The 25,007-nt window shown below is 44.2% G+C and overlaps 2 protein-coding genes across 6 annotated transcripts in view; one reads left to right on the top strand and one right to left on the bottom strand.

Moving 5' to 3' along the window:
- Nucleotides 1-25,007, top strand: part of DCDC1 (doublecortin domain containing 1) — a 604,418-nt gene that overhangs the window by 2,393 nt on the left and 577,018 nt on the right. The gene's annotated exons all lie outside the window — the stretch shown is intronic.
- Nucleotides 1-25,007, bottom strand: part of DNAJC24 (DnaJ heat shock protein family (Hsp40) member C24) — a 128,075-nt gene that overhangs the window by 72,058 nt on the left and 31,010 nt on the right. The gene's annotated exons all lie outside the window — the stretch shown is intronic.

Here is a 25,007-nt window from a genome sequence, read left to right as displayed (position 1 = left end):
CATGAGTGACCTAGCTCCAGCTGGAGTCAAGCGGCAGCCACACAAGGCCCATTCCAGTGAGGCTGCTCCGGCTGGAACACACCTCGTGCGGCTGCCACTTGACTCCAGCTGGAGTCAGGACCACCCACAGTGCTACCTTTAGTACCGTGGTCCCAGTTCCCATGGGTGTTCCCGGCTCCAGCTGGAGTCAAGCGGTAGCTGCACAAGGCCTGTTCCAGCCAGAGCAGCCTCATCAGAACAGGCTTCGTGCAGCTGCTGCTTGTCTTCAGATAGCACCACAGGCGACCTCTGCTCCAGTCCTGGAACCTGCCAATGCCACCCGCAGCACCGCAGCCGGGCTCTGTGCAGCTTCTGCCAGGGCTCCAAGGTGGCCCGGAGGAGGAGGAGCTGGTGCTGCGGGGGACCAAGAGGTGGGGACCAGGAGCCCATGTGACAGGCAGTCTTGTGGGAGGGAAAGAGGGGGAGAGGGAGGGTCCACAAATCACCGGAATCCAGCCTGGCTGGATGTCCGGCAAGACTTTCCAGGACACTTCACTACTTGATAGGGCAATGGGACAGACTATTTAAATTTAGGACTGTCCCTGAAAAATTGTATACATAAGGCAAGTCAGACTCCTGAGAAGTACAGTGATCTGGAAAGTTTGAGAGCCACTGGACCAGATGATCTCTTGATGTGTCTTCCAGCTCTAGGTTTCTATTATTCTCTCACTTGGAAGTAGCCACTATTATAAAACCATACTTAAAATTCACCTCCCAGGGCTCCAACTCAATTTTATACATTGTTGGATGTACAAGGTTCTCCCCATATACTTTAAGTACTGCTTCTCACCCCAGCTCTCTTTGGGATAGTAGATCTTTTTACCTGATCTCAGCCGAGCCACCATAATATAGTGCTACAAAATTAGATTTTAGGTTAGAAAGTTGTATCCTGCTGGCTCCGCCTGATTCTTATTAGACAAAGGCAAAAAGAAAAATGAGGGATAAAGTAGGGATGGAAATGAAGACACAGGATTGGAATAGAGGGAGCAGGATCCTCAGAGTTACATCTTGTGAATTACTCACCATATGGCCATGAAAATGGTGCCTTCTGGTTTCCTCTCTTTATCTGTGCTGATAAGAACATCTAATATCACAAAAAAGATGCATCTGCTTTAGTGGAAAATCCCCGAGCCTCAACATTTCATAGTAGCTATGATGGTAATGTTGCTCCAGTCTCCTTGCCAAACTCAGTGCTTATTACCATTCTATAAGCTGAGCAAAGTGGCAAGCTCTCCTTCGAACAGTGGTGGACAACCTGTGGCCCACAGGCTGCATGCAACCCACCTGGGGCTCCATCTCTGGTACAGAAACAGCTGTCTGCTCCTCTCCCGCACATGCCTCTCACAAACTGTAGCACTGAAGCTCCATACTTCCAACACCTTTTGCCACCTTCCTCGCACTTTCAGAGCATGCTCTGTCCTTTTTCCTGCCTCATAGAGCTAAAACATCCACAAACAGCTGATTTATGGTGTTCCAGGTCTAGGAGGGAGGGGGAAGAGTGGGTACAGAGTGCAAATCAGCAGATTCATGGTGCTCCAAAAGTGCTGGGAGGAGGGGGAAAGTGTAGGAAGTATGGGGCTGAGGTATCCCAGTTCATGAAAGGCACATGGAAGAAGGGGACAGATAGCAGGTTTCTACGGCCCACTAAGGTGAAGGAGGACCATTCATGAGGCCCACCGCTTATTTTTGGCTCCCTATCACTGCTGTAGAAATAGGGACATTATCAAACTTTTATTTTTGTAGACATGCAACTGCTGAATTTACATGTTTACACGTCGGGGAGGAAGTCAGGCAGGAGCCAGTGCTTGCAGGGAGCTTGCTGGTTTCTGCAGTATTTGCACCAGGTCCCTCTGCCCTCCCTGCTGCCTCTGATACAGAGGCAGCAGCAGAGGGAGGGACAGTCAGCTCTGTGAAGCCCGTATGTGTGGGGAGTCAGCCTAAAAGCTGGCTTCTCATGTGTACCTCCTGTTACCCCTCTCCCCCCCCACTTCTGAATTAGGTATTTTTGCCTAAAAAATGCTAAATTCTGTACTTTTCTATACCCCTGTAATAGAGAGCAAAACTGGCTTTGTAATAAGAGCTTGAAATGCAATACATAAACAGGCTTAAACCTGCAAATGCAGTTTAGGAAACAATTCTTTTGATGAGGCATGAGCCATAATAGAATCCAGATTCCTTTCTCAGAGCCGTGTTGATTTCTGCAGTTCTAACTAAGGATGTAAAAGACTAGTCAGCAAATGCTTATCGGATAGTATTTTGACTAGTCGACTAGATGATATCCTCCCCCATCCCTTTTGCTGCCTCTATGATATAGAGGCAGCAAAGGGGAGGAAGGGGTACTTCAAAGTGGCAGCGCTGCACAGCGGTGTTTCCACTTTGAAACCCCCAGATGGCTTTTCAAAGATGCAGCAGCTTCCCCTTTAAAATACTGCCTCTGCGCCTTTCAAAGGGGCAGCCATGAAGCCCGGTATCAGCTGGGAAGTCCCAACTGACCCTGGGCTCCACACGACATTTCCCCAGAACTCGGGATCAGCTGGGGACTCCCCAGCTGAACCCGGGTTCTGGGGAAGTGTCGCATGGATGGAGAGTCCCCAGCTGACCCCAGGCTCCACAGCTGCCCCTTTAAAACAGGCGGAGGTGGCAGTTTCAAAGGGGAAGCTGTCACACAGCTAATCAGGTGTGCGGCGACTTCGCCTTTGAAACTGTCACCTCCACCCATTTTAAAGGGGCAGTGGAGCCTGGGGTCAGCTGGGGACTTCCAGCTGATGCCAGGCTCTCTGTGGCAGCAGAACCCGGGGTGAGCTGGGGACTCCCAGCTGATCTCGGGTTCCGGGGAAATGCTGCAGGGAGCCTGGGTTCAGCTGAGGAATCACTGTAAGTCCCCCACTGACCCCAGGCTCCATGGCTTTGAAATTCACAAGAGCACCCGCTGGGGACTCTTGGGCATTTCAAAGCAGGTACCCGCATGCAGCCCAGATTCAGCGTGACTTCCCGCTGGCCCCAGCCTATATGCGGAGTTCTGCATTGCTGAAGCACTTATCGACTAGTCGATGGAAATTCCATTAACTAATGGACTGGTCAGTTAACCACAGTTAACTTAGTTCTAACTCGGGGTGTAAGAGTGGAGCCATTTAAACAGGCATGAGCATGAACTTATTTTTACACAAACGGCTGGCTATACGACTACATGCAGCTCCCACTCCAGCTCCCAGGGAGTTGCCTGCTGCCCTACCATGCTGCCTCTGATGCCTGGGGAGCTGACTTTTAAGACAAGGTATTTCTCTCTGTATGCTAGATCCTGCAGATGTGGTCTCTTCGGGTACATCACTGTAACTGCACAAAGATCACTTAAATTCAGTCCATTCAGATGTTTGCGTAAGTTTTCAAGATCTATCCTTTAGGCCCCATTCCTGCAAGCTATTTCATGTAGGGTTTGTCCATATGGAATTAACTGCACAATTGGAGCCTAAATGTAGTTTAAACCCAGATGAGCATAATCTCAGAGACTTGAGACCAAGGATGGATAATCTCCTGAACACTGGCTGCATGAAATTCATCAGGGTTAGCCACTGGTGAGCTACCAGGCACTTTGTTTATCTGAGTGTCTACAGGCACACAGCCCTGCAGTTCCCAGTGGCCACAGTTCACAGTTCCAGCAAATGGATCTGTAGGAAGCAGCATAGGCTGCTCCACCACTTTCTGCAGTTCCCATTGGCCAGTAACAGTGAACTGCAGCCACTGGGAGCTGCTGGGCACCATGCTTGCAGACGCTCAGGTAAACAAAGCATCCAGTGGCTCACCAGCAGCTAACTTAGATGAACCATGTGTGGCCCATGGGCTGGAGGTTCCCTACCTTTGCTTTACACAGACATTAGGAGGGCTTGCTGTCGAAAGAATAGGTTACTCATCATATTTCATTTAATATATTATTACAGAAAATAAAGCGTAAAACAGATGCCTTTCATTATGCATTAACTGAGGGAAAAATATGGCACTTCTACATTTAGCAAAAATCTTGCCAGTATTTTTGTATTTTTTTAAATAACATTATTGCATGGGTTACAGAAGAAGAGATGCATTCTCTGAGGCAAGAGAGATTTAAATTTTTCTGCAAGGTCGGTAGTTTCAAGGACACTACCCTGCTGATTTCCATGAAATTGCAGTCAAATTAAAAATTGTGACTTTGAATTTTTAATTGAAGTGAGCATAAAAATGAATAGTACAATCCAATCTGTTTGGTGTTATTTAATGGGATATTAAATTCAGTGCATTTCATGTTGCTCCTACATTTATAAATTATGTTGTTGGTTTTTTTTGGATTGACAGTTCATAATTGTATTATAGAAGCTGTTGCTCAGATGCATTGCAATTTTGACTAATGGGTAGGCAATAGTTTGAGCTTTTGGCATCTATGTGGCATTAGAAGTTGATGTAAATTATTGGCACATAGAAGGCAGTTGAGCTTTTTGACAATGGGAAATTAGTCTCTTCTTTTCCTCTTTTACCCAAGGGAAGAGTTGGAAATTACCTGAACATTTTGGGGTGCTTGAACAAGTTATTGGGGAATTTAAGCCAGATTTCTCACTGCACATATTCCAGTATCTACCACTGATCCAGCAACTCTTTGTAATATAATCACAGTAATGTGTTTCTGAGAAAATAATGAAATAGGTAAATTATCATCAGTGAGATTTAGATTTCAGAGATAACTCAATTAAAAAGAACTGTACACTATTATATAGCTGATCCTGAAATTTTGAGCAATCTCAAACTATATCAGTTACAATGGATGTGAAGGTCACTAAACAAGTTTTAGGATCATATAAGTAAAGCTTTTGTTTCAGTCTGTGTGTTTGCAAACTAAAGAAGACACCATTACATCACTTTACATTTAATTCACATTTGGAGGGTTTTCCTCCCAGCTATGAGGCCTAAAATTTAATTTTTTTTAAACATGCAACTTCACAGTTGTACAATTCTGTTAACCAGTGTGCATTTTATTTCAGAATGAGAGGGGGTGAAATGCAATATAAGCATAACAAAATATCTTTCTGAATGACCTCTGAAGTCTGTGAAGCTTTGAATGAATAGAACAAGTTCCCATGAATGTTCAATTTTCTGTGGAATAATTGAAACAAAAATAGGCTATTTAATGCTGTAACAACCTTTGTAATAACTACAAATTATAAAAACTATGTAAAGGAAAGGCACATTAAGGTATTCTCAGCTCTCTTTTGTGATTTTTTTCTTATGCCTTTCTTAACATAAGAAGAATTCTTACAAATTCAAATCTATTGTTCAGGTCATTTAATTGCTCTGATAGAGCCAAACCCTTAAACTGGATCTACACATTTAAGACAGTAGCTCTCTACACATATAAGATCCATTCCATTCACATAATTTGTGTAAAAGGGTCTTAGGCCCAGATTTGTAAAGGTAGTTAGGTGTTGGTATACTGTGTATTGCAATGCCTAACTGAGTTAGGAGCCTAGATTTCATTTTCAAAAGGGATTTAGTCACTTAGGAACTAAAATCCCATTGACAGTCTAGGGAATTTAGACTTTTAATTTTTAGAATCTAGAAAATCACTGGAATAACAATGTGATACACAACGCCAGAGTTAGGCATCCTTTACAATGAATAGTAAGAGATAGGTGCCAAAGAATCAATGTCCACAAAACAGATATTAGATAGGATCACAAAGAAAAAAGTTTCTTGCCATTTCAACCAAAAAGGACATTGTCTCAATGACTTGATTACCTGCATCCCTCTTCACAGACCTTTTCAGACAACACTTGAAAGAGAATCCTCTGAACTGTCATTCATGCTTAAATTCAACACTTTACACCTAAGTTTAAACAAAGACATTAATTATCTTACCCATTACAAAGATAGCTTCCCCAATTATCACCTCTAATATCATTAGCTCACAGACATTTACCTTCCCCCCCATCCCCCTTCTGTTCTGAAATTTGATTTGTCCTTTTCATATGTGTTCATTTTTTTAATTCTGTCCTTTGGTATATATGGTTGTGACAATTTTCTTCCACTATTTGATCTGAGGAAGTGGGTCTGGCCCATGAAAGCTCATCACCTAATAAACCACCTTGTTAGTCTTGAAAGTGCTACATAATCCTGTTTTTTGTTTCAACTACACCAGACTAACACGGCTACATTTCTGTGCCTAAAAATGTGATACACAAAAATCATCATACTAGGCAGGGAGCCATAAGTTTTAGTCCAGTGAGTCCACCCTATAAGTTCTAGTATGCTCACTGTGGGCACATCTACACTGCAGGGCAAAAGTTGAATTAAGATGCGTAACTTCAGCTACGTCAGTTGTGTAGCTAAACTCAAAACAGCTTTATTTGGCTTTTGGCACTGTCTACACAGGAGGAAGTTGAAGGAAGAACACTCTTCCTTCGACTTCCCTTACTCCTTGTGAAATCAGGGTTACAGGAGTCAGAGTAAGAAGTCCTCCATCTCAACATTATTTCAAAATAACGGCTTGCTGTGTAGACACACATTATGTTATTTTGAAATAATGTCAGGTATTCCAAAATAACACTGGTGTGTAGATGTACCCTGTGATGTGAGAGGCTTGAGTTCATTTCACCCTTCTGCCTGATGGGGGAAGAAAGGATATGAATAGGGATCTCTCACCTCTCATTGTGGGATATACTAATAAAGGGCTCCCTAAATCTCTGGTGTTGAAGCTGTTCTACTACATATAAATAATACTGGTTGGACTTCCCTGGTTCGGCACCCTTGGGATCTGACTGGTCCCAAATGAGGGATTTTGCCAGACCAGGGGTGGTCAATTCCATCCCTCTCCTGATGGGACTCCAAGCTCTCCCTGGGTCCGTCAGCAGACCTAGTGGCGCTCCCTTGCCCCAGGCTGCTGGCTCCCAACTCCGCTGGCCAGTCCCTGACGCACAGCTCTGCTTTGAAGTAGGAATAAGAGATCCTCCGGAATAGGGTTTTATTCCGGAGGATCGGGCCAGTCTAGATGCTCTTTTCCGGCTTTTCTACAAGCCGGAAAAAAGCGGCGGACATCTTTATTTAAATCCCGCGGGGGATATTTAAATCCCCCGCGGATTTCCCTATTACGAAGTTTAAAATTAGCGTGCCCCTTTCGGAAAAGGGGCCAGTGTAGACGTAGCCAGTGTCTTTTGTCTGGAATTCTCTCAGCCCATGAAAAGCAGTATTGCCATCCCAAACATTCAAAAATAATAAATCTGGTCACCTATCATTATGAAAATTGACTTAAAAATCATGAAATTTGTAAGAAATTGCCTTCTATTTGTCATCCAGTTTTTTGTTTGTTAGTTTTTGAGCCTGAAGGGCGCACTTGGGTCATATTTTCTACTTTTACTTTAAAACTATGCAGGCAAAACATTCACTGTTTTAAAAGATGAAAGCAGACATTTTTATATAATCATTATTTTCTAGAAACTGGGGCTTTGAATATCATGAGATTCCTAATAAAATTTCACACAGTTGGAAACATGGGCAAAGCACAGGCCTGGGCTATGCTTGGGCTCTTTTGTAATGATCTCTGTGATGGGAACCTTTGGAGACTTCTTCTATTAGAATCCCATTCTATAAGCATACACAGGACAGCATGATCTGGGCCATAGAAAGTAATTATAGAATCATAGAATACTAGAACTGGAAGGGACCTTGAGAGATCATCAAGTCCAGTGTCCTGCCCTAACGGCAGGACCAAGCAGCATCTAGATCATCCCAAATACATGTCTGCCTAACCTGCTCTTAAATATCTCCAGTGACCGAGATTCCACAGCTTCTCTAGGCAATTTACTCCAGTGTTTAACCACCCTAACACTTTGGAAGCTCATTGCTTCTTGTCCTATCCTCAGAGGGCAAGGAGAACAATTTCCCCCTCCCCCACGTTCCTCCCTGGGATAGCCTTTTAGATACTTGAAAACCTCTATGATGTTCCTTTTCAGTCTTCTCTTTTCTAAACTTAACAAGCCCAATTCCTTCAGCCTTTCCTCATAGCTCATGTTTCCTAGACCTTTAATCATTTTTGTTGCCCTTCTCTGGATCTTCTCCAATTTCTCCACATCTTTCTTGAAAAGTGGTACCCAGAAATGGACACAATATTCCCATTGAGGCAGGGCAGAGTAGAGCAGAAGATTGACTTCTCATGTCTTGCTCACAACACACCTGTTAATGCATCCCTGAATCATGTTTGGTTTTTTTGCAACAGTGTCACACTATTGACTCATATTTAGCTTGTGGTCCACTATGATCACTAGGTCCCTTTCTGTAGTACTCCTTCCTAGACAGTCACTTCCCATTCTGTATGTGTGAAACTGATTACTCCTTCCTAAGTGGAGTAGTTTGCATTTGTCCTTATTAAACTTCATCCTATTTATCTCAAACCATTTCTCTAGTTTGTCCAGATCATTTTGAATTACTACCCTATCCTCCAAAGCACTTTGCAACCCCTCCGGGCTTGGTATCATTTGCAAACTTAATAAGCGTACTCTCTATGCCATCGTCTAAATCGTTGAAGATATTGAACAGAACCGGTCCAAAAACAGACCCCTGTGGAACTCCACTTGTTATGCATTTCCAGCATTAAGGAACTAATCTGAGAACAGTAATCAAGCCAGTTATGCACCCACCTTATAGTAGCCCCATCTAAGTTGTATTTGCCTAGTTTATGGATAAGAAAGTAACACAAGACCGTATCAAATGCCTTACTGAAGTCTAGGTATATCACGTCCTTTGCTTCTCCCTTATCTACAAGACTTATTATCCTATCAAAGAATGCTATCAGATTGATTTGAAGTTTGTTCTTTACAAATCCATGCTGGCTGTTATCTGTCACCTTATTTTCTTCCTGATGTTTGGTAAGTGGTGAAGGGTTGCATTTTTTTCTGTGATATAAATGGAAGGGGTGCAGGATGTCGGAATGAGGTTGGGTATAAAAAGGAACTAGGGATAGGGAACTGGGGTACAGGAGGGAGCGTAGCATCTGGAAGGTAGTTTGGGTGAAAGAGGGTTGTGATCTAGAGCAGTGGATTGGGATGAAGTAGGGTTGCGGGTTCTGGGATGGGTGTTGGGTGCAGGAGTGGATTCTGACCTGAGGGAGAGGTGTGGGAGGCAATGCAGGACCTGTTAGGGAGCTTTCCCGCTAATGAGAGCTGTGAGGCTTGTGCTAAGAGCGGGAATAGGGCTTGGGGACCCAACATGCACCATGCAGAGTCACATGTTGGCCCCAATAGCCAGCTGCTTTGAATTCTATGTGAGACATGACAGACAGGGAACCTGCACAAGGGTTCCACTGGGCTGGAGACATTGGCGGCCTAGAAGATCATGATGGGCCAGATATAAATTTTTAGTGGTCTGGATTTGGCTCATGGGCCAAATTTTGTCTGCCCTGATCTAATCTGACTTCCTGTATATCACATCATTGAATTGTGTTTGACTAAAGTGTGTCTTCAGTAAAAGTATCCAATTTTAATTTGAACACATCAACAGATGAAGAATCCATGACTTCCCCTTGTAGTTTGTTCAAATGATTAATCGCTCTCGCTGTTAAAAGTTTTTATTTCTCTGGCTTCAGCTTTCTGCCATTGGTTCTTGTTATTTCTTTCTCCACTAGATTAAAGAACACTGCAGTAACTCCACTAGATTAAGGAGCATATTAGTACCTGCTATTTTCTCCTTGATATACTGTAGTCAAATCACTCTCAGTCTTCTTTCTGATGTATTTTTCCATACGTCATTGTAAGACATTTTGCCACACCTTACATAATTGTTGCTCTTTTCTGCATTCTCTCCAATTTTTCAAGATTTTTTTTCAATATAGGTGCCAGAACTGCACGTAAGATTTCAGTATGTCTCACCAATGTAATTTCTGCCAATTGATTTCAATTCAGCTGTTCTTCTCCGACTAAGGGAGTAGGATTTATCTTGAAATTGGCTTTTCTATCACATCTGTAGAAGACCATACATTTGAACAGTTTATACTGGAAGTGAAGAATCCTGATTTCCCTCTCCTGAAAATAACTTTTTTGTACATAGTATAACCATTTTTTATCCATATTGGATGAATTTTAGATCAATGGCTATGTCTAGACTGCAGAGTCGGTATCCTGGAAAAGCTATGCCACGTCCAACGAATGCATCCGCTGTTTCAGAACAATTTCCGGAAATGTGGACGCATTCTTTCACCATCCCTGTAATCCTCATTGTATGAGGAAGAAGAGATGTGTCAAAAGAGCAGGTTTTTCCGAAATTTGGCCAAGTGTGTAGAGCAAACCACAATTTGCGTATCTTTTTCCAGCTTTTCTTTGCAGTCTAGACATAGCCAATGAGTATGCCCAAATTTTGTGAGAGTTGTTCATTAGGCTGCTGAAAATCCATGGAAGACACAGGATTTTCAAAACTTTTGATGGAGTAGATGCGAAGGTTTTGGTGGGAGGGTTTGATTGTTTTGCTTTTTTAAAAAGCAGAAGGTAATAAATCAAGGTTGTGGGTGCTTAGACCCTCAAATGTATCACCGACGTAAAGAAAAACAAGGAGATTTATTATATGATAAAATAAACGTTACGATGATGAGAACAAGTGACTTCAGAAAATGCACCAAAATATGTTTTTCAGTACATTTCCACAAAAATTATTGGAAATGTCTTGTCAATTTATAGCATTCTTGAAAAGTGTACAGCGAGACACATTCAGTATAGTCTTTTGTAGCTCATTAGCAATTTCTTTAATGAGTTTTATTTTTTAGTGATAGATAGTGAAGGTAACAGACAAGTGACAGATTGTTTGTCTTTAATGATTTCCCTATTTCAGGCCCATTACAAAGCAATTAGAAATCTGACAGCATTTTCACTCTGCATTACTGATCATCTAACGTGATGAGAAATGAGAGGTGATGAATATTAATTGTATATTTTCATATGATTATCATAAATTATTACCTTGTCGAATGTGATGCAGGTGAAGTAAGAGCAATGAAGAAAATTCCATCAGATATAATCATTTGAAAGATTGTACGACTTTGTTTTTGTCTATATCTAGCTAAACTATCTCTGCACGTTTTCCATAAGAAGTCTCTAATTTATGTTTAAGCATATAAGTAATTTTGAGACATTTCAGTAGTTACCTATTATAATGAATTGAATAAAAGAAAGTATTAAAAACATGGATTGCAAAATCAAGCATGCAAAAATTAGAGAGGTCAAATGCCAGAATTATGATTGTGCATGCATTTTGGGTGCCCAATTTGAGAATACTCTACTAGGGCCTAATTTTGTAGACTACTTAGTGTTTTAGTATTATCTATGTTCAGAGCAGAGGCCCCATTAACCTCAGTTGTGGTTGTGAGAGCTCAGCCCTTCTGCAAGTATATCCCAGGTGCTCCAGGTTGGTGTGGGGCAGCAGCATGCTCTACTTCCCCATTTCTCTGGCCAGTGCAGGGGGGTCCGACCGCTTCTGCTGCCCCATGTCAGACCCCCATCCTGTAATCCCAAAGTCTGCATTCCTTGGAAGCTGGTTTGCAATGGGAGGTGCGGAGGAAGAGGGCAGAGTGGTGCCAGGAAGGAGCAAGGCTTGTGGGACAGGGATGAGCATGTCCTTCTACCGGAGCAGACACCCCAGCCATCAGAACAGGCCCCAGCCCTCCCTGCCACGTGGCAGCCCCGGCCACCAGAGCAGGCCTCCCCCTTACCACATGGCTGCAGCAAGTCCCGGCACTCTGCCCTAGATGCTCCCTCACCATGCCGTGTCAGCCAGCCCCGCCTGCCAGAGCAGCTGCCTTCTGCGCCAGTGCTGCTTCACAGCTCTCCAGAACAGGTGGGCAGGGGTAAGAATTTTTTGTGTGCAGCCACTCAGGTGTGCACCTTAGTGGGAACTATTGTCCAGTCACAGTCTAGTCCAAATAAGGAAATATGAATCTGAAAATTTTGTTTTTTTGCCCTATCGTACATACATCATAATCCTTTTTCATTATCATTTCATATAAAGTTACAGATTTAGAGTCATGGCATATTTGTTATTCTGTTCCTTAATTTAGCTCAGTTTAGGAATACAGGAATTGGCGCACCTCCCCTAGTTCAGATCTATGGTTCATGTAGTAGGGTTAGGGTGCCTTGGCTCTGCCACTTCCTAGTAATAGTAATACTTTTTAGCTCTTATATAGCACTTTTCACTAATAGATTTCAAAGCATGTTACAAAAGGAGTTAAGCATGATTATCCTCCTCTAATAGATGGGAAAGATAGAATCATAGGACTGGAAGGGACCTCGAGAGGTCATCGAGTCCAGCCCCCCGCCCTCAAGGCAGGACCAAGCTCCGTCTACACCATCCCTGATAGATGTCTATCTAACCTGTTCTTAAATATCTCCAGAGAGGGAGATTCCACCATCTCCCTTGGCAATTTATTCCAATATTTGACCACCCTGACAGTTAGGAATTTTTTCCTAATGTCCAATCTAAACCTCCCTTGCTGCACTTTATGCTCATTATTCCTTGTCCTGTCCTCAGAAATCAAGAGGAACAAATTTTCTCCTTCCTCCTTTTGATACCCTTTTAGATATTTGAAAACCGCTATCATGTCCCCCCTTAATCTTCTTTTTTCCAAACTAAACAAGCCCAGTTCATGAAGCCTGGCTTCATAGGTCATGTTCTCTAGACCTTTAATCATTCTTGTCGCTCTTCTCTGTACCCTTTCCAATTTCTCCACATCTTTCTTGAAATGTGGCGCCCAGAACTGGACACAGTACTCCAGCTGAGGCCTAACTAGTGCAGAGTAGAGCAGCAGAATGACTTCACGAGTTTTGCTTACAACACACCTGTTGATACAACCTAGAATCATATTTGCTTTTTTTGCAACAGCATCACACTGTTGACTCATATTCAACTTGTGGTCCACTATGACCCCTAGATCCCTTTCCGCCATGCTCCTTCCTAGACAGTCGCTTCCCATCTTGTATGTATGGAACTGATTGTTCCTTCCTAAGTGGAGCACTTTGCATTTCTCTTTATTAAACTTCATCCTGTTTACCTCTGACCATTTCTCTAACTTGCTAAGGTCATTTTGAATTATGTCCCTATCCTCCAAAGAAGTTGCAACCCCACCCAGTTTGGTATCATCTGCAAACTTAATAAGCGTACTCTCTATCCCAATATCTACATCATTGATGAAGATATTGAACAGTACGGGTCCCAAAACAGACCTTTGGGGAACTCCACTTGTTATCCCTTTGCAGCAGGATTTAGCACCGTTAACAACAACTCTCTGACTACGGTTATCCAGCCAATTATGCACCCACCTTATCGTGGCCCTATCTAAGTTATATTTGCCTAGTTTATCAATAAGAATATCATGCGAGACGGTATCAAATGCCTTAAAGTCTAGGTATATGACATCCACCGCTTCTCCCTTATCCACAAGGCTCGTTATCCTATCAAAGAAAGCTATCAGATTAGTTTGGCATGACTTGTTCTTCACAAACTATGCTGGCTATTCCCTATCACTTCATTACCTTCCAAGTGTTTGCATATGATTTCCTTAATTACCTGCTCCATTATCTTCCCTGGGACAGATGTGAAACTGACCAGTCTGTAGTTTCCTGGGTTGTTCTTATTCCCCTTTTTATAGATGGGCACAATATTTGCCCTTTTCCAGTCTTCTGGAATCTCCCCTGTCTTCCATGATTTTTCAAAGATCATAGCTAAAGGTTCAGATACCTCCTCTATCAGCTCCTTGAGTATCCTGGGATGCATTTCATCAGGACCTGGTGACTTGCTGACATCTAACTTTCCTAAATGATTTTTAACTTGTTCTTTGTGTATCCTATCTTCTAAACTTACCCTCTCTCTGCTTGTATTCACTACGTTAGGCACACCTCCAGACTTCTCGGTGAAGACCGAAACAAAGAAGTCATTGAGCATCTCCGCCATTTCCAAGTTTCCTGTTACTGCTTCTCCCTCCTCACTGAGCATTGGGCCTACCCTGTCCTTGGTCTTCCTCTTGCTTTTAATGTATTTATAAAAGGTCTTCTTGTTTCCCTTTATGCCTGTAGCTAGTTTGATCTCATTTTGTGCCTTTGCCTTTCTAATCTTGCCCCTGCATTCCCGTGTTGCTTGCCTATATTCATCCTTTGTTATTTGTCCTACTTTCCATTTTTTATATGACTCCTTTTTTATTTTGAGATCATGCAAGATCTCCTTGTTAAGCCAAGCTGGTCTTTTGCCATATTTTCTATTTTTCCTACACAGCGGAATTGTTTGCTTTTGGGCCCTTAACGTCCCTTTGAAATACTTCCAACTCTCCTCAGTTGTTTTTCCCTTCAGTCTTGCTTCCCATGGGACCTTACCTACAAGTTCTCTGAGCTTATCAAAATCTGCCTTCCTGAAATCCATTACCTCAATTGTGCTGGTCTCCCTTCTACCTTTCCTTAAGATCATGAACTCTATTATTTCATGATCACTGTCCCCCATACTGTCTTCCACTTTCAAGTTCTCAACTAGTTCCTCCCTATTTGTCAAAATCAAATCCAGAACAGCTTCTCCTCTGGTAGCTTTTTCAACAAAGCAAGGGAGTGACTGCCTCATGGCCATCTAGTAGGCCAACTTAAGAGCCAGGAGTAGAAACAATGTACTCGGAGTCCTGCTGTGGTGTTGCTCGGTACGCTTAGGCCACACTGCATGTGTTTTTGAGGATAGATATTACTGAGGAAGGTGTAAAAACACGTGATACATAAATTTGCAATAAAATGTCTTCGGGGAAATTTTGTTCCCATGCTGTTAGAGGATGACTTCTGACTTGAAGCATGAGGGTTGGTGGTTTTCATTGTTTATTTAAATGGCTAAGCATTTTTTTAATATGGCTTAACATTTTGTCTTATTAATGTGAACTCCACATGCTGATCATGACTTGTGTAAAATCCATTTCCTTATATCAGCTTTAAATTTATTGCTGTTTAACATAACTGGATGTCTCCTTGTATTTGTTTTATGATGAGAATAACCTTTGTATTATTCATTATTTTATATAATGCTAATGCATAACCTCATATTCATCTCCCATGTAAACATGATATACTTCTTGTGTTTTCAATTTCTCCTTATATTAAAATCTCTCCGTGCCTCTTATCGTTTTCATTTCCCTTGCCAGAATCCATTCTGTTTCCCTACCTCATTTCTGAGATGGGATGACCAAATCTGTCTGCAATATTCATAGTGAAGGAATGCCATTGATCAAATATATATAATAGCATTATGATGTTTTCAATATCATTATCTATCTTTAACTTAATAAACTCTCTTTGTCTTTATGTTTTCTTTGAAGATTGCATAATGGAACTTAGTATGAGTGATTTAAAGTGGTATTTTGAATTTTCATTATTTTAGTCTTGTCTGCACTGAATTTAATCTATTGCTGTGTTGGGCAGTTGGGAGTGTCTGCAGTGGTTTTAACTTCAATAAACTCTTTCCCACCTTATAAAGAACGTACATTATTATAGGAAAAGCTGGTAAACCTCTAGTAAAGGTTGCTTGGCATTTTCCATTAAAAATCCCTTTAATTGTTAAGGCTAACATTTTCCATGTAGGGTATCTACCTTATAAGTTTTTAGCTGCCACAGGAGAGGGGGATTTCTGCTAAAATGGCCTGCCTCTCTACCACAGAGAGTGGGGTGCCTGCTGTGATCAACAAGCACTGCTGCTGCCGCTGCTCAGAAGCTCACAGGAGCAACACATGATGCATTGACCCTTTCCCATATTCCACCACTTCTCTTTGAGACAAGGGATGTGAATGGTTAATCAGTGAGCCTTAAATGGTGTAAGTTACTGGTTCCAGGGTGGGGAGGGGGGGGGGGGTGTCTGGAGCAGCCTCTGTCTGCAGTGAGCCCAGGTGCATCGCAGGCAGGGGCTACTGCAGACAACCAGAGCAACCCCTGCCTGTGACGCGCCTGAGCCAGCCACAAACAGGACTGAGCTAGAGCAGCCTCTGCCAGTGTTGGGAGGGGGCTACTCCAATCTGGCCAATTTAAGGCCCACCTTAAATCTGTTAACCAGTTAAAACGTGATGTCTAACTGATTAAACAATTAAACAGGATTTTACATCCCTACTTGAGACCCCCCCCCACCCTTATGCTGCCCTTCAATCTCACTCCCTGTCCTTGTGACACCTCTTCCCTGCAAGACCATGCACCCCACTCACTCATTTCAGCTCCCTCCTTCGCTACACCTCCCACCCTTGTCAGTAGCTCTTGTAAAATGGCTTGCTTGGAGGTGCAGATTAGGAATGTGAACGTTTAACCAGTTAATGGATTAAAGTTAACCAGTGGGGGCTGCTCCAGCTCCACAAGGCGTTCGCTGTGGACAGAGGCTGCTCCAGATGTTCACCCTGGCTTGCCACAGTCAGGGGCTGCTCTGGTGTCCCGGCCCGAGCAGCCTTTGACTCCAGCAGGCTTGTGTGCCTCTCATGCAGGGGCTGCTCCTATTTGAGGGTCACTGTAGTGCTACATAATGTTGCAAAAGCTCCAGCTATTCCCCATGGGTCTTGCACTACTGGCGGATAGTGTTAGCCTCAGAGGCTCGCTGTGGTTTCTGGCAAGTTCCAATTGACCTCGGGTGCCTTCCTGATTATACTGGATTTAGGCTTTGGACTTTTTTTTTTAACTCAGGGAAGAGAAAGCTGTTTACTCAAGCTCCAGCATGTATTCTCTCCACCAGCGAACGGCAGACAGCTAGTCTGGGTCTGTCACACATCCCCCTACCCTGCTCAACACAAAGGGGTTGGGCAACTTGGGATATTAATCAGTGCATCTGTGACAGGACATCGGCATTGCTGCAATTGCTTCCTGCACTATGTTGCACATGGAACTGAAATGGTTGAAGAGACACAAACCATCGGGTCAGTCTTGCATTCTTTTCCTTGTTCTGCTCCATCCATTGGAAGGGGCATGGTCTGTCACGAGGACAAATCCGCACCCAAGCAGGTAGTACTACGGTGCTTCCATGGCCCATTTTACAATGAAGCACGCACTCTCAATCACAGCATATTTACGTTCCCTCGGGAGGAGTTTCTTGCTGAGATAGAGTATGGGATGCTCCTCTTCCCCAACCACTTGTGATAGAACTACCCTCAACCTAATTTCGGATGCATCCGTCTGAAGGATGAACTCTTTGGAGAAATCCGGGGCTATTAACACTGGGTTGCTGCAGAGGGCAGTCCATAGGTCCATGAATGCCTTCTATTCTGTGTCGGACCACTTAACCAGGTCCGAACCATGAGCCGTCACCAAATCTATGTGGGGACTTGCTTGTGTGGCAAGTGGGGGATAAATCTTCGATAGTACCCGATGGCTCCTAGGAATGCTCGAACTTGCTTCTTGCATTTTGGATGGGGCCATTGTTGGATGGCCCCTAATTTATTTAACTGTGGTTTCACCAGCCCTCTCTGTACTACATATTCGAGATATTTGGCCCCTGTGAACTCCATCGCACACTTGGCAAGGTTTGCCATAAGCCCAGCTCATCCCAGCTCATCCAGGACTGCCTCAACCTTTGCAGGTGGGTTTCCGAATTGGGGGTATGGATGACAACTTTATGGGGGCATAGTAGCTTATCCATTAGTCACTGAAAAGTAGCTGGGAAACCAAAAGGGAGGACCGTATATTGAAATAGCCCTTCTGGTATTGAGAATGCCATCTTCTCCTTGGCATCTTTGGCTAGGAGAATTTGCCAGTATCCCTTCATCAGGTCTAGAGTTATTAGGTTTTGGGCGTCACCCAGATGGTCCACTAGTACATCTATAATAGTGATAGAAATGTAGCCGTGTTAGTCTGGGGTAGCTGAAGCAAAATGCAGGACAATGTAGCACTTTAAAGACTAACAAGATGGTTTATTAGATGATGAGCTTTCATGGGCCAGACCCACTTCCTCAGATCAAATAGTGGAAGAAAGTAGTCACAACCATATATACCAAAGGATACAATTAAAAAAATGAACAAATATGAAAAGGACAAATCACATTGCAGAACAGGAGGAGGATGCGGGGGGGGGGGGGAAGGAAGGAAGGTAAGTGTCTGTGAATTGATGATATTAGAGGTAGGGAGAGTGGGATGTTTGAGAGTTAATGGTATTAGAGGTGATAATTGGGGAAACTATCTTGGTAATGGGTGAGATAGTTCAAGTGTTTGTTGAGTCCTTTTTAGAAAGTGTCGAATTTTAACATGAATGACAGTTCAGAGGATTCCCTTTCAAGTGCAGATGTAAAAGGTCTTTGTAGCAGAATGCAGGTGGTTAAGTCATTGAGAGAGTGTCCTTTCTGGTTAAAAGGGCAAGAAACTGTTTTTTCTTTGTGATCTTGTCTGATATCTGTTTTGTGGGCATTAATCCTTTGGCGAAGTGTCTGAGATGTTTGTCCAATGTACATAGCAGACGGACACTTTCGGCACATGATAGCATAGATTATATTTCTGGATGCGCAGGAATATGTGTTCTTGATCTTATAACTCACTTGGTTAGGTCCAATAATGGTATCAGTAGAATGAATATGTGGACAAAGCTGGCAACGGGGTTTGTTGCAAGGGAAGGTACCAGGGTTGGTATTAGTGTGGTATGTCCTGTGGTGGTTGGTAAGAATCATCTTGAGGTTAGGTGGTTGTCCACATATTCATTCTGCTGATACCATTATTGGACCTAACCAAGTGAGTTATAAGATCAAGTATTCCTACTTTGATTTCCCTATTACGACCTGTAAAATTAGCATGCCCCTTTCGGAAAAGGGGCCAGTGTAGACGTAGCCCTTATGTTTTCTTACAATGGGGGTAACTTGGGCTATCCAGTCCTTCATTTGCAATACATCTTCCATTGTATTCCTCCCTTCATTTGATTCTTCTTCTCAGATCTCTTTTGCTATGTCTAAGATGCCCCAGGGGTTGCATCCCTACAATAATTCAAAGGGACAGAATGTGGTGGAAGCTTGAGGAACCTCACAAATGGCAAACATCAGGTAGGGTATTAGCACATCCCAATCCTTTTCATCTTTGTCTACTACCTTTCTGATCATGGCCTTAAAGGTCCTGTTGAATCTTTCGACCAGACCATCAGTCTGTGGGTGGTGAACAGAGTTCCATAAGGTCTGGACATGGAGCAGGGAACACAAGTCCTTCATTAACTTGGACATAAATGGGGTCCCCTGATCAGTGAGGATTTGTTCAGGTAGCCCTACTAGGGCAACGATTGCTACCAGTTCTTTGGCAATCGTCTTAGATGCTGTATTTTGTAGGGGGACAGCTTTCGGGTACCTCGTGGCATAGTCCAGCATCACAAGTATGTATTGGTGTCTTTGGGTCATTTTCTCTAATGGTCCCATCAAGTTCATAGCTATCCATTCAAACAGGACATTGTTGATAAGCAGGGTAACCAATAGGGCTCAGAGATGGGGTGAGGACTGTGTAATTGACATTTGGGAAAAGAGACACAATACCTCCGGACAGTGCTTTTTTTGTAAAGAAAAAAAGAGTGCCGGTATTCCAGGGGAAAAGTTGTTGAGCTCTGACTGGAGGTGCTGGTACTGCGTCTGGAGGTGCCGGTACTGAGTACCAGCCAGTACTGTCACAAAAAAAGCACTGCCTCTGGACATCTTCGTGTACTCCAGCCAGAAATATTGGCACAGGATTCTTGCCTGGGTTTTTTCCACTCCCAGATGTCCTCCAAACAAGTGACTATGGGCAAGGTTTAGAATTGCCCTTTGGTGTTTTCAGGGTACTAAAAGCTGTTCTACCTCTTTCTCTTGTAAGTGAAAGACTGTGTATATTAGGTCCTTTTTGATTATGAAGTATAGACCCGACTCCCAGATTTTTCCTTCGACAGATACCCCATCTATCTTGGCCTCCTCTTTCCTGTCATTCTCATATGGGGGGGTCTTCCACCTGGTCCCATCTAAAAGTCGCTCTCCCAGGACTTATCAGCCGAAACTCCAAGGGCTTTACCTCTTTTTGGTTGATCCTATAGGGTTGTATTCAGAGCTATCTTCAGGACCCTCCGACGTCTCAGGGTTTTCTCCTCCTGGTGACACTAGGTTTTCTCTTTCCTGAATCGCCTACTGCAGACCGTGTTCATCTGCCTATGCAGGTGGTCCTTTGCATCTGCACCCGGATTCAGGTGCCTAAGGCTTTGGCTACTGTTCTTTGCTTTTTAGCCTTCCTACCCTTCCCCGGGGTGGGGAACAGTTCCTGGGATATCTCCGTAAAGGTAGGAAGAAAACACTTCCCAAGCTGAGATTCCCCTAGTTCGGGGTGCCCTTCTGGTTCTTGCCCCTCTGGATAAATCCAGGAAAATCCCTCCTGATAAGCACACAATATGTATGGAAGGTGGGGAACCACTTCTGCTTGTACCTCAGTGATCTTTCCCTACGCTTCTGTCCTTATAGCTATGCAGAGGTAGTAGCCAACAGTCCCATGATACAGGTGACCCATGTGCATTTGGCTTGTTTTAGGTGGCTGGGCTTCACTAATTTCCCCAAAATCAGGGTGATAGAGCTCCCAGAATCAATAAGCACCATTGTTTCTACCCAGTCTACCTTCACCGGCCTGGTATACTTATGTGGGGTAACTGTGATCCCCACTAGGTTGAGTAGGGCGCATGGGTCACCCGAGTCCCTGAGATTACTTTGTATAGGCACCTCAAGGTTGGGACACTCAAGTGCTATATGGCCTAATTCCCCACACCCATAGCATCTGTAGCTGCCCCTCTGGCTCTGTGGAGCAAGGAGTTCCTCTTCAGGGTTAGTGTCTTGAAAACAATTTCCATCCCCCCGTTGTTCTCCTCTGGCCTTTGCCCTCCCCCCCTTTTCCCTTGTCTAGGGTTTTCAGGGTAGTTGGTCACCTGAACACCCTGGGTCATCATCAGAGGCCTGCCTCCCCAGATGCCTTTCCTAGATAGGCGAGTCAACTCCCTGGCTCTCAGTCATCTCTCCACCAATGTGATTTTTTCATCATAGATGGTCGGGTCATGCTGGCCTACCTAAGCAGAAAGGTCTGGTGGCAACATCTGCATGATTTGGCTGATGACCAGCATCTCCAGGACCTCTTCCGAGTGGTTTGCTTCAAGTCACAGCCATTTTCATGCAAGGTGAAGCAGGTCAAATGGCTGGGACCTCAGCGGTTTATCCTCTTTGTGTTTCCACTCATGAAACCTTTGGGCCTGTATTGCTGTTGTCATCCCTGATCAGGCCTGTATCTCTTCTTTTAACTGGTGATAATTAGGTGTGTTCTCAGTTGGCAAATTATAGTAGGCCTTCTGGGCCTCGCCACAGAGAAATGGGGCAAATATGCAGGCCCATTGTTCCTGGGGCCAGGCCTCCCGCTGAGTGAGTGAGGAGATATGCCTCTACGCCTTCCTCTGGCATCATCTTTGGTAGACAGCCCATGGTCCTCAAGGTTTGGGTCCCTGGAGTCCGAGTAAGGGTCTTTATCTGTTCTACTACTTCTCAGAGTAGGGCCCTGTCAGAGGCCACTTGATTTACTAATACAGTTTGGATCTCACTGGTCCAGCACCCTTGGGACCTAACTGGTCCCAAACGAGGGGATTTGCCAGACCAGGGACAGTCCTTCCCCAGCCTCTACTGTTACTGGGGAAGGGCTACAGCCTGCCCCTGGGGCTGCCCCAAACTCCCAGGACTCTCTAGCCCCAAACCCTCCAGCATCACTGCTGCCAGGGTGGAGTTCCACAGATGGAGCTGTGCAGCAGTGGCAGAGCTCCGCAGACACCTGGCTCCATGGCTAAAACCAAGCTCATCAGCTGCCTGACTCTGTGGCTAGAGCCAAGCTTAGCAGCTACTTGGCTCCACGACAAGGGCTGGACCTGTGCAGCAGGGGCAGAGCTCAGCAGCCACCTGACTCCATCATTGGGGCTGGAGCTGGAGCTGTGCAGTCAGGGACAGAATTCCCTGACTACTGTTGGTCCTGGAGCTCTATGACCACTGCTAGAGCCAAAGCTCCCCACTGTGCCGCCCATTCCCCTGTCATACACAGTGGGTTGCCAGTGCTCCCTACTGTATTCCTGCGCTTCTGCCAGACCTCCCTGTTCCTGGGCTTTGTGGTCCACGGATGCCAGACCACGGATGTTGCCAGACCAGGGAGTCCTGGTTAGAATCCTAGAACTGGAGGGGACCTCGATAGGCCATTGAGTCCAATCCCCTGCCCTCACAGTTAGGGATATTAAATTTCTATTAATAAGCTAATTGAGTATTTGATGGAATTTCCATCTACTACATGATTAGTTGATAAGGGGGGTGCTCACTATCTCACTGCACCTCTCCCTTTGAAATGTACAAGAGCCACCCATGGCTCTTCTATATTTCAAAAGGAGACACAGCGGTTCCCTCTGCCTCTCCCTTTGAAATATACAGGAGCCACTGCTCCCTGATACCCTTTCCCCCCTCTACCGCCCGCAGAGATGATGCTGGGGGTGGGTGGCTTTTAAGCCAGCTCCCCCCAGCACCGGCTCATGCCGTCCCTTGCTGCCTCTCTCTCTCTGGGTATGTCTACACTACCACCCTAGTTCGAACTAGGGTGGTAGTGTAGACATACCCTCTTAGAGTATGTCTAGACTGCATCCCTCTGTCGGCAGAGGGATGCAGATTAGGCAAGTCGACATTGCAAATGAGGCAGGTATTTAAATATCCCATACCTAATTTGCATAAAAATGGCCTCCATGTTTTGCCGATTTAGCACTTTGTTGGCAAAAAGCGGCAGTCTAGAGGGGGATCTATCGAGAAAGAAAGCCTTTTTCGACAGATCCCTTATGCCTCCTGCAAGGAGGTTAACAGGATCTGTCGAAAAAGGCCTTCTTTCTCGACAGATCCCCCTCTAGACTGCCGCTTTTTGCCGACAAAGTGCTGAGTCGGCAAAACATGGTGGTCATTTTTATGCAAATTAGGCATGGGATATTTAAATACCTGCCTCATCTGCAATGTCGACCTGCCTAATCTGCATCCCTCTGCCGACAGAGGAATGCAGTCTAGACATATCCATAGAGGCAACAAGGGGGAGGGGAAGCAACTAGTTGAGTTCCTACTCGACTACCCGATAAGCATTTGCCTATTGGATAGTCAACTAGTCATCTAGTCACTTACATCCCTACTCACAGCAGGACCAAGCACTGTCTAGATCATCCTTGACAGGTGTCTGTCTAACCCAGTGTTTCTCAATTAGTGATACGAGTAACCTTAGTGGTACTCGAGAGAAGTCTGGGGGGTATGTCAAGACAACTGAAATTTGGAGAAAAATGAATTTTTGTTTCAAGTTTTGCAGTGATTTATTATTTTTGTACTTTTTAAAACCAAAAATGTCATTGCCTGCCCAGCTACAATTAAGTTGTTTAAATAAATGTGTTGCAATAGTAGAAAAAAATTTGTGTGTGTCTGAAAACGGTAGGTACTGGGGGTACTTATATTTTTTTTTAAAAAAGGGGGTACTTTATTTAAAAAAAAGTTGAGAAACACTGGTCTAACCTGCTCTTAAATATCTCTAGTGATGAAGATTCCATAATCCCCCTAGGCAATTTGTTCCAGTGTTTAACCACCCTGACAGTTAGGAAGTTTTTTCTGATGTCCAATCTAAACCTCTCTTGCTGCAATTTAAGCCCATTGCTTCTTGTCGTATCCTCAGAGGGCAAGGAGAATAATTTTTCTCCCTCCTCCTTGTAACATCCTTTTAGATACCTGAAAACCGCTATCATGTCCCCTCTTAGTCTTCTCTTTTCTATACTAAAGCCCAGTTCTTTTAGTCTCCCCTTGTAAGTCATGTTTTCTAGACTTTTAATAATTTTTGTTGCTCTTCTCTGGACCTTCTCCAATTTCTCCACATCTTTCTTGAAATGTGGTGCCCAGAAATGGACACAATACTCCAATAAGGCCTAATCAGCACAGAGTAGAGCAGAAGAATGACTTCTCATGTCTTGCTCACAACATTCCTGTTAATGCATCCCAGAATCATGTTTGCTTTTTTTCCCAACAGGGTCACACTGTGGACTCATTTCTGCAGTACTCCTTCCTAGACAGTCGCTTCCCATTCTGTATGTATGAAATAGATTGTTCCTTCCTAAGTGGAGTACTTTGCATTTGTCCTTATTAAACTTCATCGTGTTTACCTCAGACCATTTCTCTAGGTTGTCTAGATCATTTTGAATTTGACCCTATCCTCCAAAGCACTTGCAACCCCTCCCTGCTTGGTATCATCTGCAAACTTAATCATGCTCTCTATGCCTTCGGATACCCTCTTGTTATGCCCTTCCACCAGGATTGTGAACCTCTAATAACTACTCTCTGGGTATGTCTACACTACCCCGCTAGTTCGAACTAGCGGGGTAATGTATGCATACCGCACTTGCTAATGAAGCCCGGGATTTGAATTTCCCGGGCTTCATTAGCATAAGCGGGGAGCCGCCATTTTTAAATCCCCGCTGCTTCGAACCCCGTGTAGCGCGGCTACACGGGGCTCGAACTAGGTAGTTCGGACTAGGGTGCCTATTCCGAACTACCGGTACACCTCGTTTCACGAGGAGTACCGGTAGTTCGGAATAGGACCCTAGTCCGAACTACCTAGTTCGAGCCCCGTGTAGCCGCGCTACACGGGGTTCGAAGCAGCGGGGATTTAAAAATGGCGGCTCCCCGCTTATGCTAATGAAGCCCGGGAAATTCAAATCCCGGGCTTCATTAGCAAGTGCGGTATGCATACATTACCCCGCTAGTTCGAACTAGCGGGGTAGTGTAGACATACCCTCTGAGAACAGTTATCCAGCCTGTTATGCACCCACCTAGGTTGCATTTCCCTAGTCTATTTATAAGAAGGTCACACGAGACTGTGTCAAATGCCTTACTAAAGTCTAGGTATACCATGTCCACTGCTTCTTCTTTATCCACAAGGCTTGATATTGTATTAGGGTATGTCTACACTACAGAGTTATTT

The sequence above is a fragment of the Pelodiscus sinensis genome, chromosome 4 (assembly GCF_049634645.1).
Source record: "Pelodiscus sinensis isolate JC-2024 chromosome 4, ASM4963464v1, whole genome shotgun sequence".
Taxonomy (NCBI): Eukaryota; Metazoa; Chordata; order Testudines; family Trionychidae; genus Pelodiscus; species Pelodiscus sinensis.
Note: the sequence above shows the minus strand (reverse complement) of the source record. Positions and strands in the feature narration are given on the sequence as shown.